The sequence below is a fragment of the Hylobates moloch genome, unplaced genomic scaffold, assembly GCF_009828535.3.
Source record: "Hylobates moloch isolate HMO894 unplaced genomic scaffold, HMol_V3 SCAFFOLD_6, whole genome shotgun sequence".
Classification (NCBI taxonomy): Eukaryota; Metazoa; Chordata; class Mammalia; order Primates; family Hylobatidae; genus Hylobates; species Hylobates moloch.
The window spans coordinates 93643575-93657942 of record NW_026652281.1 but is presented as its reverse complement, the minus strand read 5'-3'; the positions used below and the strand labels follow the sequence as shown (position 1 = coordinate 93657942).

General features: G+C 50.5%; 1 pseudogene; it reads left to right on the top strand.

Annotated features, from left to right (window-relative positions):
* The first annotated feature begins 3314 nt into the window (after positions 1 to 3314).
* Positions 3315 to 4237, top strand: LOC116470599 (TIMELESS-interacting protein-like; annotated as a pseudogene).
* The last annotated feature ends 10131 nt before the right edge of the window (positions 4238 to 14368 follow it).

The window sequence follows — 14368 nt, the reverse complement described above, 5'->3', positions numbered from 1 at the left end:
CCTAGGAAGGGAAGGTTGCAGGCTGGGCTCTGCCTGAGGACCTGGAGTTGGGATCCTTTCACCCTGCAAGGGAGGGATTGGGTGGTCCTGAACTTCAGAGCTGCCTCTGATAGGCATCCTTGGGAACATTCCTTTAGGGACAAGCCCTTCTACCTTTGGAGCCTAGCCAGGCAGGGGGGCGTGGTGTGTGTGGGTGGCTGTCACCAGGTAGGTAGGAAGCACTTTGGTGAAAGCCATGTGGGGTGGGGGGCAGACAGCCCCAAATCTGAATCCCAATACTAGCTCTTTCTCACTGTGTAACTTGGGAAACATCCTTCAGTTCCCAGAGCCTTCATCTGTAAATGAATCATTGTGCCTCCATCTCAGGGTGGAAGAAAGGATTAATTAAAGGACATGATCTCTTTGTTAATTCAGACAAATGTTCACTGGGAACCCACTGGATGTCAGGCCCCGGGACATGAAATAAGTGAATGGAAATTCCCTCATTGAATTTCTAGATGGGGGATGACGGGCTAGGCACTATCTATGATATGGTAGGCTGGAAGGTGATAGGGCAATGGAAAGAGCCAGGAGGGAGCATCGGATGGGGAGTGGGCTGAGCAGGCCCCTTTGAGAAGGTAATGAGCAACTCCAACATCTCAGAGAATAGCATTCTAAGTAGAAAAAACAGCATTTGCAAAGTCCCTGGGGGTGGGCATGTGCCAGCTGATTCAAGAAATAGAAAAAGTCCATTGCAGTGGCACGTGCCTGTAGTCCTTGCTACTCAGGAGGCTGAGGTGGGAGGACCACTTGAGCCTGGGAATTCAATGCTGCAGTGAGCTGTGATTGTACCACTGCACTCTAGTAAGACTCTGTCTCTTAAAAACAAAAACAAAAACAAAAACAAACAGCATGGCCGAAAGTGGTGGCTCATGCCTGTAATCCCAGCACTTTGGGAGGGAGGCTGAGGTGGGAGGATTGACTGAGCTCAGGAGTTCAAGACCAACCTGGGCAACATAGCAAGACCCCATCTTTGGAAAAAACAAACAAACAAACAATGAAACATAGTGGGTGAGGGGAGAGTAGGTGAGAAGGAGGTGGGGTGGGCATCGCCTCCTGTGTGACCAATTCCACAAGGAACTCACTCTGCAGTAGCTGCTAAGAGACCAGGGCCGGTTTGGACCCAGGCACAGCAAGTCTAACCCCACTCTTACATGCTGCAGGGGGCGTGTCCTCTCTCATTTCCTGCCATCAAATGGCCTCTTCCTCAGGTCTTAAGGCTCAGAGGCCTCCCCAACCATGGCCTGTGACCTCACCCGGACAGAGCTCCCCCAGCTGTCTGCCACCACCCCCAATTGGGGAGGGCTCTGTGTCAGCCATGGCCAGACTCGGGAGCCTTACAAAGAGTCCTTTCACCAGAGGTCATCCTGGGGGGACCAGGAGGGGAGTGGTGCCCTTCTGCCTGTGGGGCATAAAGACCCCTTTTCTCTTCTGCAGCACCGGCTCCTTCTGGCAGGGGAAGTGGCTGAGTGCAGGGAGATTATCATCCTTCTCTTTCAGTGTATGGGCAAGATGGTCCAGACAATGGTGGAGACTACAGGCTACAGGCCTTGGACTGCCTGCAGGGTGGCCCAACCAGCAGCGGCGCTTCCGCCTCAGGGAGTGCCCCACAGCAAACAGCCCAGCACCCGTGGGTCTGGGGGTGCCTGCCTAGGATCCTGGGATAGGAGATAAGCCTCCCCAGCCAGGGCATGAAGGGGTTGGGCTTGTAATGTCAGAGACCTCCCCAGCTCTGCTCTTCTGGGGTTCCACATAGGTGGCCTCTTCTTGGCTCTGTTAGGGATTCCTCCTGGCCAGTCTTTACCTGGATTTTTAAATTATTATTTATTTATTTATTTATTTTTAGAAACAGGGTTTCTCTCTGTTGCCCAGGCTGGAGTACAATGATCATAGCTTACTGCAACCTCCACCTCCCAGGCTCAACCGATCCTTCTACCTCACCCTCCCGAGAAGCTGGGACTACAGGTGTGCGCCAGTGCACACAGTTAATTTTTTTTTCTTTTTTCTTTTTGGTAGGGATGAGGCTTGCTATGTTGCCCAGGCTGGACACGAACTCCTGGCCTCAAATGATCTTCCTGCCTCAGCCTCCCAAAGCACCGAAGTTACAGGCATGAGTCACCGAGCCTGGCCTTTACTTGGATTTCTTACTTCTAACCTGGGCCAAGTCCCTCACACTGCAGTGTGACATTCCATGCTGGACAGGGACCTGCCCTGGGAGGGAAGCGGGCAGGAAACGGGGAGCACAGAGGGACAACCCAGTGGCTATTGAGAGGGGAAGCTCATGGTCCGCCGAGTTGCCTGGGACAGAATGTGTGCCTATGACAGGGGTGAGAGGAGGGACAGGGCTTCCCAGGCAGAGCAGGCAGCGTGTGCAGAGGCCCTGGGGAGGCCAGGCCCTACTACAGACATGCGGGAGTGATGAGGATGCTTGGCTGGGTGGGGAGGGGCCAACAGGTCTTGCTCGAGAGCAGGGGCTTTATCCAGAAAGTACCAGGCCCTCACCCAAGGTCCCATGTCGGCCCTTAGGAGGTGATTTTTGGGGAAGATGGGAGCCAGGAGCAGGGGCAGGAAGAAAGCAGCCAGCGGGGACCTGGGGAAGGTGAGGAGGTAGATGAGCCTGGCCAGTAATGGGTCCAAGGGTTGAGTCAACTGACCAGCTCAGGAGGAACCCTGGGTTCTGACTTGAGCAATGGAGGAGGCTGGAGGAGCCACCAACAGGGCTGGGAGCACTCGGGGAGGAGCAGGGTGGCTGGGGGGCAGTCTGAGGAGCTGGTGGAACAACTTGGGGAGATGCCCACAGGTTGGGTATGAGGCTAGGAGTACTGGAGAGCTTGGGGAGAGAGTGGGACAAGGGTGGGAGGAAAGGAGGAGGAAAAGTAAGGGGAGATGGAGGAAAGGAGAGAGAGGGAGAGAAGAGAGAAGACAGCAAGAAAGAAAAGGAGAAGTTGGGCACAGTGGCTCACGTCTGTAATCCCAGCACTTTGGGAGGCTGAGGTGGGCAGATCATGAGGTCAGGAGTTTGAGACCAGCCTGCCCAACATAATGAAACCTCATCTCTACTAAAACTACAAAACTTAGCCGGGCATGGTGGCACACACCTGTAATCCCAGCTACTTGGGAGGCTGAGGCAGGAGAATCGCCTGAACCTGGGAGGCGGAGACTCCGTCTCAAAAAAAAAAAAAAAAAAAAAAAACAACAACCCAAAGGGGAAAGTGTGAAAGTGAGAACCCTGGAGCTCCACGCTGTGGCCTCTGCTTTCTGCGTGAGAGGAAAAGATGATAGAACCACAAGAGAATGGCATGATTGACCTACCTGATTATGAGCATGTAGAAGATGAAACTTTTCCTCTTTTCCCACCTGCAATCTAGCTCTAGAGAGACAAGATGATGAAGGGGCTGAACCTGATGAAGAGTCAGGAAGCAGAGCACCTGTTCCCGTACCTCCAAAGAGAACAGTTAAAAGAAATATACTCAAGCTGGATGCTCAGAGATTAATTTCAGAGAAAGGACTTCCAGCCTTAAGGCATGTATTTGATAAGGCAAAATTCAAAGGTAAAGGTCATGAGGCTGAAGATTTGAAGACTCTGATCAGACACGTGGAGCACTGGGCACATAGGCTATTCCCTAAACTGCAGTTTGAGGATTTTATTGACAGAGTTGAATACCCGGGAAATGAAAAGGAAGTTCAGACTTGTTTAAAACAAATTCGACTTGATCTCCCTGTTTTACCTGAAGATTTTATTAGCAATAATGATGAAGTTGTGCAAAATAATGGACATGATGTAACCACTACTGAATTAGATCCCTTTCTGACAAACTCATCTTTGCTTCTGAGTCAAGTAGAAGCCTAACAGAAGAGCAACAACAGAAAATTGAGAGAAATAAACAAATGGCCTTAGAAAGAAGGCAGGCAAAGCTGCTAAGTAATAGTCAGTCCCTAGGAAATGATACGTTAATGAATGCACCCAGGGCATAGACAGTTGAGGTTAATACTTGATGAGGATCAAAAGGAGGAGTCAATTGGATTGAGGGAAGACATGCTAGACAATCCATGTAATGATGCTCCTGCTAATACTTTAAATGAAGAGGAGGAATTAAAATTAGAGGACACACTACTGGATCAGTTTTTCACAAATGTGCAACAGTAACTTGAAGCTTCATCCAGAAATGTTACTGAATGCTACATGAGTTTCCATTAAGATAAAATGTATTTGTTAGCTCACCATCCTGCAAGCTTGGTGTTACTATGTTTTTTTTGTTTGTTTTTGTTTTTTTTTTTTTGAGATGGAGTTTCGCTTTTGTTACCCAGTCTGGAGTGAAATAGTACCATCTCTGCTCACTGCAGCCTCCACTTCCCTGGTTCAAGGGATTCTCCTGCCTCAGTCTCCTGAGTAGCTATGATTACAGGCATCTGCCACCACGCCTGGCTAATTTTTTGTATTTTTAATAGAGATGGGGTTTCACTATGTTGGCCAGGTTGGTCTCAAACACCTGACCTCAGGTGATCCACCTGCCTCAGCCTCCCAAAGTGCTGGGATTACAGACATGAGCCACCGTGCCTGGCCATATTTTTTCTTCTTTGAGTGAAAATCCTTAGGTAGTAAAATTTTTACAGATTCTTGTTTAAAATCTGGTATTTATTTACAATTATTCTTGTCACTTTAGTTAGATCTATTTATTCTCTTTAGTGTTTGTTTTTATACAGATATGACTTTATAAAATGATTAGGGCCGAGCGTGGTGGCTCAAGCCTGTAATACCAGCACTTTGGGAGGCCGAGGCAGGCAGATCACTAGGTTAGGAGATCAAGACCATCCTGGCTAACACAGTGAAACCCCGTCTCTACTAAAAATACAAAAAATTAGCCAGACGCGGTGGCGAGCAGCTGTAGTCCCAGCTACTCAGGAGGCTGAGGCAGGAGAATGGTGTGAACCTGGGAGGCAGAGCTTGCAGTGAGCCGAGATCGCGTCACTGCTTTCCAGCCTGGGCGACAGAGCGAGACTCTGTCCCCGCCCCCCAAAAAATAATAAAATAAAATAAATAAAATGATTAGTAGGTAATAAGCAGTTTCTGCTGTTGATCTATCATTGAATGCCTTGTTTTCACTAAGTTGGAGGTTTTGTTTGTTTGTTTGTTTAGATGGAGTCTCACTCTGTTGCCCAGGCTGGAGTGTAGTGGTGAAATCTCGGCTCACTGCAACCTCTGTCTCCTGGGTTGAAGTGATTCTCCTGCCTCAGCCTCCCAAGTAGCTGGGATTATAGGCATGAGCTACCACACCCAGTTAATTTTTTAAATATTATTATTATTTTTTATTATACTTTAAGTTCTAGGGTACATGTGCACAACATGCAGGTTTGTTACATATGTATACATGTGCCATGTTGGTGTGCTGCATCCATTAACTTGTCATTTACATTAGGTATAACTCCTAATGCTATCCCTCCCCACTACCCGACCCCACACCAGGCCCTGGTGTGTGATATTCCCCATCCTGTGTTCAAGTGTTCTCATTCCACCTATGAGTGAGAACATGCGGTGTTTGGTTTTCTGTCCTTGTGATAGTTTGCTCAGAATGATGGTTTCCAGCTTCATCCATGTCCCTGCAAAGGACATGAACTCATCCTTTTTTATGGCTGCATAGTATTCCATGGTGTATATGTGCCACATTTTCTTAATCCAGTCTACCATTGATGGACATTTGGGTTGGTTCCAAGTCTTGGCTATTGTGAATAGTGCCACAATAAACATATGTGTGCATGTGTCTTTATAGCAGCAGGATTTATAATCCTTTGGGTATATACCCAGTAATGGGATGGCTGGGTCAAATGGTATTTCTAGTTCTAGTTCCTTGAGGAATCGCCACACTGTCTTCCACAATGGTTGAACTAGTTTACACTCCCACCAACAGTGTAAAAGTGTTCCTATTTCTCCACATCCTCTCCAGCACTTCTTGTTTCCTGACTTTTTAATGATCGCCATTCTAACTGGTGTGAGATGGTATCTGTGGTTTTGTGGTTTTGATTTGCATTTCTCTGATGGCCAGTGGTGATGAGCATTTTTTCATGTGTCTGTTGGCTGCATAAATGTCTTCTTTTGAGAAGTGTCTGTTCATATCCTTTGCCCACTTTTTGATGGGGTTGTTTGATTTTTTTCTTGTAAATTTGTTTAAGTTCTTTGTAGATTCTGGATATTAGCCCTTTGTCAGTTGTGTAGACTGCAGAAATTTTCTCCCATTCTGTTGGTTGCCTGTTCACTCTGACGGCAGTTTCTTTTGCTGTGCAGAAGCTCTTTAGTTTAATTAGATCCCATTTGTCAATTTTGGCTTTTGTTGCCATTGCTTTTGGTGTTTTAGACATGAAGTCCTTGCCCATGCCTATGTCCTGAATGGTATTGCCTAGGCTTTCTTCTAGGGTTTTTATGGTTTTAGTTCTAACATTTAAGTCTTTAATGCATCTTGAATTAATTTTTGTATAAGGTGTAAGGACAGGATCCAGTTTCAGCTTTCTACATACAGCTTGCCAGTTTTCCCAGCACCATTTATTAAATAGGGAATCCTTTCCCCATTTCTTGTTTTTGTCAGGTTTGTCAAAGATTAGATGGCCGTAGATGTGCGATATTATTTCTGAGGGCTCTGTTCTGTTCCATTGGTCTATATCTCTGTTTTGGTACCAGTACCATGCTATTTTGGTTACTGTAGCCTTGTAGTATAGTTTGAAGTCAGGTGGCGTGATGCCTCCAGCTTTGTTCTTTTGGCTTAGGATTGTCTTGGCAATGCGCACGTCCAGCTAATTTTTGTATTTTTAGTAGACACAGGGTTTTGCCATGTTGGCTAGGCTAGTCTCGAACTCCTGACCTCAGGTGAGCCACCCGCCTCGGTCTCCCAAAGTGCTAGGATTACACACATGAGGCACTGTGCCCAGTGTTTCGGTTTTTACTGCTCCTTGCAGGGCAGGGTTAACCTATGGACAGTGTGCCCAGAGTAGCCTGGGTGAAATTTTAAGATGTACATGTATATTAAATATTAATGGCTGGGCGCGGTGGCTCACAACTGTAATCTCAGCACTTTGGGAGGCTCAGGCGGTTGGATCATGAGGTCAGGAGATGGAGACCATCCTGGCTAACACGGTGAAACCTCGTCTCTACTAAAAATACAAAAAATTAGCCAGGCGTGGTGGTGGGCGCCTGTAATCCCAGCTACTCAGGAGGCTGAGGCAGGAGAATGGCATGAACCCGGGAGGCGGAGCTTGCAGTGAGCCGAGATCGTGCCACTGCACTCCAGCCTGGGCAACAGGGTGAGACCCTGTCTCAAAAACAAAAGTGGGGATGAGCTACAGCCAGGAGACCTGGTTGGACACAGCAGGAACTTCTCAATTAAACAGCAGAACATGGGCTGGGTGCTGTGGCTCATGTCTGTACTCACACTCATCCCAGCACTTTGGGAGGTTGAGGCAGGAGGATTGCTTAAGCCCATGAGTTTAAGACCAGCCTGGACAACATAATGAGATCCTGTCTCTACAAAAATAAAATAAAATAAGCAGCAGAACAGTCCCATAGGGAAGGGGCCTCCTCATAGGAGCCCTGGCCTTACCCGAGGCAAGGGACTGACCACCATGACCTCTCAAAGGGCACAGGCTGCATGGTGTTTCGCGGGGTTGATGGAACCCCACGGGGAAGGTGGGTTTGCTGCTCTGTGCCTCAGTTTCCCTCCATAAGGCCGAGTTGTGGTTAGTGGCCTGGGTTCAATGACAGGGCAGGGTGGGGGCTCTGTAGCCCAAGCCTGGCTGGTGATGTCGCTGCGTGTCCATGTCCAGGTGGGCCCTGGGGCCTCCTCCTCCCCACCCCCAGCCTTTGTTCCAGGAAAGGCAGGAAAAGGCAGCTGGAGGAGAGGGGTGGAGGGCTGGAGCCCGCAGACTGTTTCCAGGGAAAAAGTGATCCTTCCACAGAACAGCCAGCCAGTGCCACCTCCCCTACTCCACCCCACTCCCACCCTTCCCCCTCCCGCTGCCGCCTCCATTTCTTCCTCCCTCACTTTCTGGCAGAAGGAGCTCAGCAGCTGGAAAAACCATGCTCTGCTCCCAACTCCCATCCTTAGCACTGCCCAACCCCAGGCGCCTGCAGGCAGGGCAGGGGTGCGTGAGGGTGTATGTGTGCAAGTGTATGAGAGTGTGTGTGTGAATGTGTGAGTATGTGTGTTTGAGAGTGTGTGTATGAGTGTGTGTGCATGCGTGAGAGTGAATAAATGTGTGAGTGAATGTGTGAGTGTATGTGAGTGAATGTGTGTGTGGTGTGTGTGCATGATTGTGTGTGCATGAGTGCGTGGATGTGTGTGTTAGAGAATCTGTGCATATGTGAGCATGTATGTGTGTGTGCACATGCAGTGTAGTTTGTGTGTGCAGTTGCGAGTGTGTGCACGGGTGTGACTTAGTATGAGCATGCATGTGTGAACATGTTTGTGTGTACTTGTATTCGAGTGAGGGTGCATATGTGTTCGTGCCTGTGTGCCTGTGTGAGTGTGCATGTGTGTCAGTGCTTGCGTTTGAGTGTGAGTGTGCATGTGTGTTCACGTGTGCGTGTGTGTTCAGTGTGAGTGTGCGTGTGTGTTCGAGTGTGTGTTCAAATGTGAGGGTGCATGTGGGTGTTTGAGTGTGAATGTGTATTAGAGTGAGTATGCATGTGCGTGTGTTCGAGTGTGAGTGTGCATGTGTGTCTGAGTGTGAATGTGTGTTCGAGTGTGAGTATGCATGTGTGTTTGAGTGAGTGAATGTGTTCGAGTGTGTGTCCATGTGTGCTTGCGTGTGAGTGTGCATGTGTGTTTGAGAATGTGTGTGAGTGTGTGTGCATGTGTGTTTGAGTGTTAATGTGTGTAAGTGTGAGTGTGCATGTGTGTTTGAGTGTGAGTGTACATGTGTTTGAGTGGGAGTGTGCGTGTGTGTTTTAGTGTGAGTGTGTATGTGTGTTTGAGTGTGCATGTGCACGCATGGCTGCCGCTGACGTAACCCAGGTGCATGTGAGGACATGGGAGTAGCGTGGCCATCACATGTAGTCGGGGATGCTGGAGAGAAGCAGGGTACATAAAGGGGGAAAGAAACCCACCTGAATCGACCCCCTGGAGCCTCAGTTTTGCCACCTGCATGTGGGGTGGCACTGGCCCTGCTTCCCTAGGGCTGATGTGTCACAGAGAAGCCAACGTGGAAAGGGGCAGGAACATGTCTTGGTTCTCCTAGCTACCAATTGTGCTCATAGCAACCTTCGAGGCAGGTGCTGCTATCGTCCCCGCATCCCACGAGGGGAGCCCGATGCTCAGGGGTGTAAAGTGGCTTGCAGCTGGCAAATAGCTGACTTGAGACCAGAACCCAGGTCTGCCTCACTTCAGGGCATCTCCCCCAACCCTGTGCTGCTGCCCCACGTCACACTGAGGCCTGGCCACCTCATCCTCCCTCCAGGCTCTGGGACTCAGTTCCTGTCCCCAGGGCAACTAGATGCTCCCCCTCTGCCTGCAGGACCTGAGGCACTTCCTTGCCTCAGGGATGTTCAGCAGGTTGTTCCAGGCCAAAGAATCCCATCAGGTCACCTGGTCCAACCCCTTGTCATTCATTTGGTGAGCCCGAGGCCCCAGGCCTAGTGCTTAAGGTTGCAAAGCACATCCGGCCAGAGCTGGGGCTCCAGCCCCCTGCCTGGTGGTCCAGGAATGGGCTGTTTTTCCCTCTTCCTTCTCCCAGGCAGACTGGCTCCTGGAGGGACTATCAGCACAGACACACCCCTCTTCCTCTCTCTCCTCCGCCGTCCCCAAGCCCCACCGCCATTTCCCTGCCCTCCTTAAATGCGGGGCTCAGCTGCGGGGAGAAGCTGAGGTTTCCGGACATCCCTCCCTGCTGCTGGGCATGGATCCCTGTTCGGATTCATGGATCCCACAGGCTGCTCAGAGGGACCCAGGCCTTCCCCAGCCCCCATCTCTGCCCGCTCCTCCCAGTATAAACACCATGGTTAATAATGTATATTTGCGGCCGGGCGCGGTGGCTCACGCTTGTAATCCCAGCACTTTGGGAGGCCGAGGCGGGCGGATCACAAGGTCAGGAGATCAAGACCACGGTGAAACCCCGTCTCTACTAAAAATACAAAAAAAATTAGCCGGGCGTGGTGGCGGGCGCCTGTATTCCCAGCTACTCGGAGAGGCTGAGACAGGAGAATGGCGTGAACCCGGGAGGCGGAGCTTGCAGTGAGCCGAGATTGCGCCACTGCACTCCAGCCTGGGCGACAGAGCGAGACTCCGTCTCAAAAAAAAAAAATAAATAAATAAAAATAAATAATAATAATGTATATTTGCCCAGGGGCACGCAGCCTCTCAACAGCAAGCCCATAACTTCCAACCAGCGCCACACGGAGGGTGTCAGAGGACCGCCAGGACATTAGTGCCCGCGCCTGACACGGGCCTCACGGGCCAGCACGCCCCAGGTGGGCCAGCCTCACTGCCTCACGCGGCCACAGCAGGTCCACCTACCTTTATGGTGTATGGTTGTAAAAATGGGTGACCCAGAAAAACTCCTTTTAGGCTATTTTGAAACTTCTAATGTTGAGGCTCCTGCATACACCGTCTTCCATCGTGTAAACCTGGGTACCTGAAACCAGCCCCTTGGTTGGTCTGGCTGGAGGCCAACCCAGCACCACTGGGGGTGAGGGGGGATGCTGAGCCAGCAGGAAGTGGCAAGAACCGTGGTGCCCAAGGGCCAGGTGCGGCGGCTAACGCCTGTAATCTCGGCACTTTGGGAGGCCGAGGCAGGCGGATCACGAGGTCAGGAGTTCGAGACCAGCCTGGCCAACAGAGCGAAACCCCATCTCTACTAAAAATACAAAAAAAAAAAAAAAAAATCAGCCAGACGTGGTGGCAGGTGCCTGTAATTCCAGCTACTCAGGAGGCTGAGGCAGAAGAATCACTTGAACCTGGGAGGTGGAGGTTGCAGTGAGCCGAGATTGCTCCATTGCGCTCCAGCTTGGCGACAGTGCGAGACTCAGTGCAAGCCCATAAAACAACGGGCCAGCACCACACAGATTGTGTCAGAGGATGCTGGGCGGTTGCTGCCCCTGCCCGACACCGGCCTCACAGGCCAGCACGCCCCAGGTAAGCTGCCCTCACCACCTCGTGTGGCCACAGCAGGGCTATCTACCTTTGCAGTGTATGGTTGTAAAAATGGGTGACCCAGAAAAAAGCCTTTTAAACTATTTTGAAACTTCTAATATTGAGGCTCCTGCATACACGAAGTCTTCTATGGTGTAAACCCTAAAGCTGTCACTGGGGTGGGAAACGGAGCTGAGCAGTCCCTGGGCTGAGCCATCTGGGGAGGCTTCCAGGAGGAGGGGTTTTGGGGAGCTGTGTGCCAGCCTAGAGGTGACTTGTTTAGGGATGATGCCTAAGGCAGGGAGGGGAGTGGAAGGTGGCTGGGGCCGGGGAAATATCGCAAACCAGAACATCTGCCCAGAGGCCCACCGCCTTCCCAGAGCCTGCTGGACACCCAGCCAGGCTGGCCAGCACAACCAAGGGCCGGGAGAATGGGACGCAGCCACAAGATGAGGCCCCAGTCTTGCTGGGAAGGTACTAGGGTGGAAGGGGGCCCCTACCAGCCAAAGAGTCAACCAATATTGTAACTGCCCCAGGGGTCCATCTTGCCTGCTGCCCAGACAGAGCTGATTGCAACAGAGAAAAAGTAATTCACGCAGAGTCAGCTGTGCGGGAGATCAGGGTTTTATTATTACTCAAATCAGTCTGCCCGAGCATTAGGGAAGCAGAGTTCTTAAGGATAACTTGGTGGGTAGGGGGAAGCCAGTGAGCCAGGAGTGCTGATTGGTCAGGGATGAAATCATAGCGATCAGATCAGATGAGCCAGTTTATTGATCTGGGTGGTGAAAATTGATCCATCAGGTGCAGAGTCTGCAAAATATCTCAAGCACTGAGCAGATTAGGGAAGGTCAGAATCTTGTCAGAATCTCCAGCTGTGTGACTCAAACCATAATTTCTAATCTTGTGGCTAATGTTAGTCCTACAAAGGCAATCTAGTCCCCAGGCAAGAAGGAGGTCTGTTTTGGGAAAGTGCTGTTACTGTCTTTCTTTAAACTGTAAACTATGAACTAAGTTTCTCCCAAAGTTAGTTCAGCCTACGTCCAGGAATGAACAAGGACAGCTTGGAGGTTAGAAGCAAGATGGAATCAGTTAAGTTAGATCTGTTTCACTGTCTCAGTCATAATTTTGCAAAGGCAGTTTCAATAGCAGCCCAGAAGCTGTTGCCCTCCTTGGACTCAGCTTAGCTCATCAGACGCTAAACTCTGTGCTTTCTGGTGCCCAGTCTGAGCTCTGCGGACACCGTACCTGCCCTGGGGAGCTGACACTTGGTGGGGACACGGACACTGCCCCCAGCTCCCCGGGTTGGTGCCGCCTTCCCTCAGCCGCTGCAGCTGTGAGCTGCCAGCAGCTAGACGCTCTCTAGAGGACGCCTTTGGCTGATGGGAGCCAAGCTACTGGACCTGCCCAGGAGGTTATGAGTGATGGTTGAAGGCCAGCAGTGTGGGTTGGGTGGGGGTGCGGGGTGGGGGTGTAGAGCAACCCAGTCCCCTTGCCTCTTGATTTCACAGCCTCTTTGGTGCCATTCGTGCCCTGAAACTCCCCTTCATATCAGGCTGGGGCGAGATTTCTCCCAAAACCACATCTTGGCCCAGCCCTGCCCTGCTTCTCACTCTCACAGGTTTCTTGAGATCTCAGTAAAAATCCTGCACAAGAATTCCCATCTTTGGCTCTGCTTCTGGGGAGCTCGATGCCCACAAACTTGGCAATCTCTCCCACTGAATGTACATCAGAGATGGGGGAGAGTGGCCGGGCGCAGTGGCTCACACCTGTAATCCCAGCACTTTGGGAGGCCAAGGCAGGTGGATCACGAGGTCAGGAGATCGAGACCATCCTGGCTAACATGGTGAATCCCTGTCTCTACTAAAAATACAAAAAAAAATTAGCTAGGCGTGGTGGCGGGCACCTGTAGTCCCAGCTACTCAGGAGGCTGAGGCACGAGGATGGCGTGAACCCGGGAGGCGGAGCTTGCAGTGAGCCAAAATCATACCATTATACTCCAGCCTGGGTAACTGAGCAAGACTCCATCTCAAAAGAAGAAAAAAGAGATGCAGGGAGTGTGGGGAAGTATGGCCCAATCTTGAGGGCACAGGAAAGCCTCCCAGAAAAGGTGACATTTGAACTGGGGTCTTGAAGGTTCAGTAAGAATTGCCCAGTTGGCTGGTCCAAGTCCAGTGGTGTTTACAACTAATCGATCACAACCAGTAGCAGATTTCTTTGTTCCTTCTCTACTCTCACAGCTTCACCTGACCAGCTTTAAAAAAAAAAAAAAAAAAAAAAGGCCAGGTGCAGTGGCTCACACCTGTAATCTCAGCACTTTGGGAGGGTGAGGTGGGTGGATCACCTGAGGTTGGGAGTTCAAGACCAGCCTGACCAACATGAAGAAACCCTGTCTCTACTAAAAATATAGAACTAGCTGGGCTTGGTGGCTCATGCCTGTAATCTCAGCTACTTGGGAGGCTGAGGCAGCAGAATCGCTTGAACCCCGAAGGTGTAGGTTGCGGTGAGCCGAGATTGCGCCATTGCACTCCAGCCTGGGCAACAAGAGCGAAACTCCATCTCAAAAAAATAAATAAATAAATAAAAAAGGAATTGCTCAGTTGAAAGTTGCCTGCTGTGTTAGATAAAGCTGCCTGCTGTAATTGCTGAAGATGAGGGGAAGGACAGGTTAGGAAAAGGGGCAGCCTGAGCAAGGGGCCTGAGGCAGGGAGAGGTAGGGCACAGACAGGAAGAGATTGGACCTGTGGCTGGAGGGCAGGGATATGGCAGGGAGGCAGGAGATGAGATTAGAAAGGAATTTAGGCTGAGCACTGTGGCTCAAGCCAGTAATCCCAGCACTTTGGGAGGCTGAGGTAGGTGGATCACTTAAGGCCAAGAGTTGAGATGAGCTTGGTCAACATAGTGAAACCCTGTCTCTACTAAAAAATACAAAAATTAGGCCGGGCATGGTGGCTCACACCTGTAATGCCAGCACTTTGGGAGGCTGAGGTGGGCGGATCACTTGAGGTCAGGAGTTTGGGACCAGCCTGGCCAACATGGCGAAACCCCATCTCTACTAAAAATACAAAAATTAGCCAGGTGTGTGTCAGCCTGTAGTCCTAGCTACTCAGGAGGCTAAGGCAGGAGAATCGCTTGAACCAAGGAGATGGAGGTTGCAGTGAGCCGAGATCGCGCCACTGCACTCCAGCCTGGGTGACAGAGCGAGACTCTGTCTCAAAAAT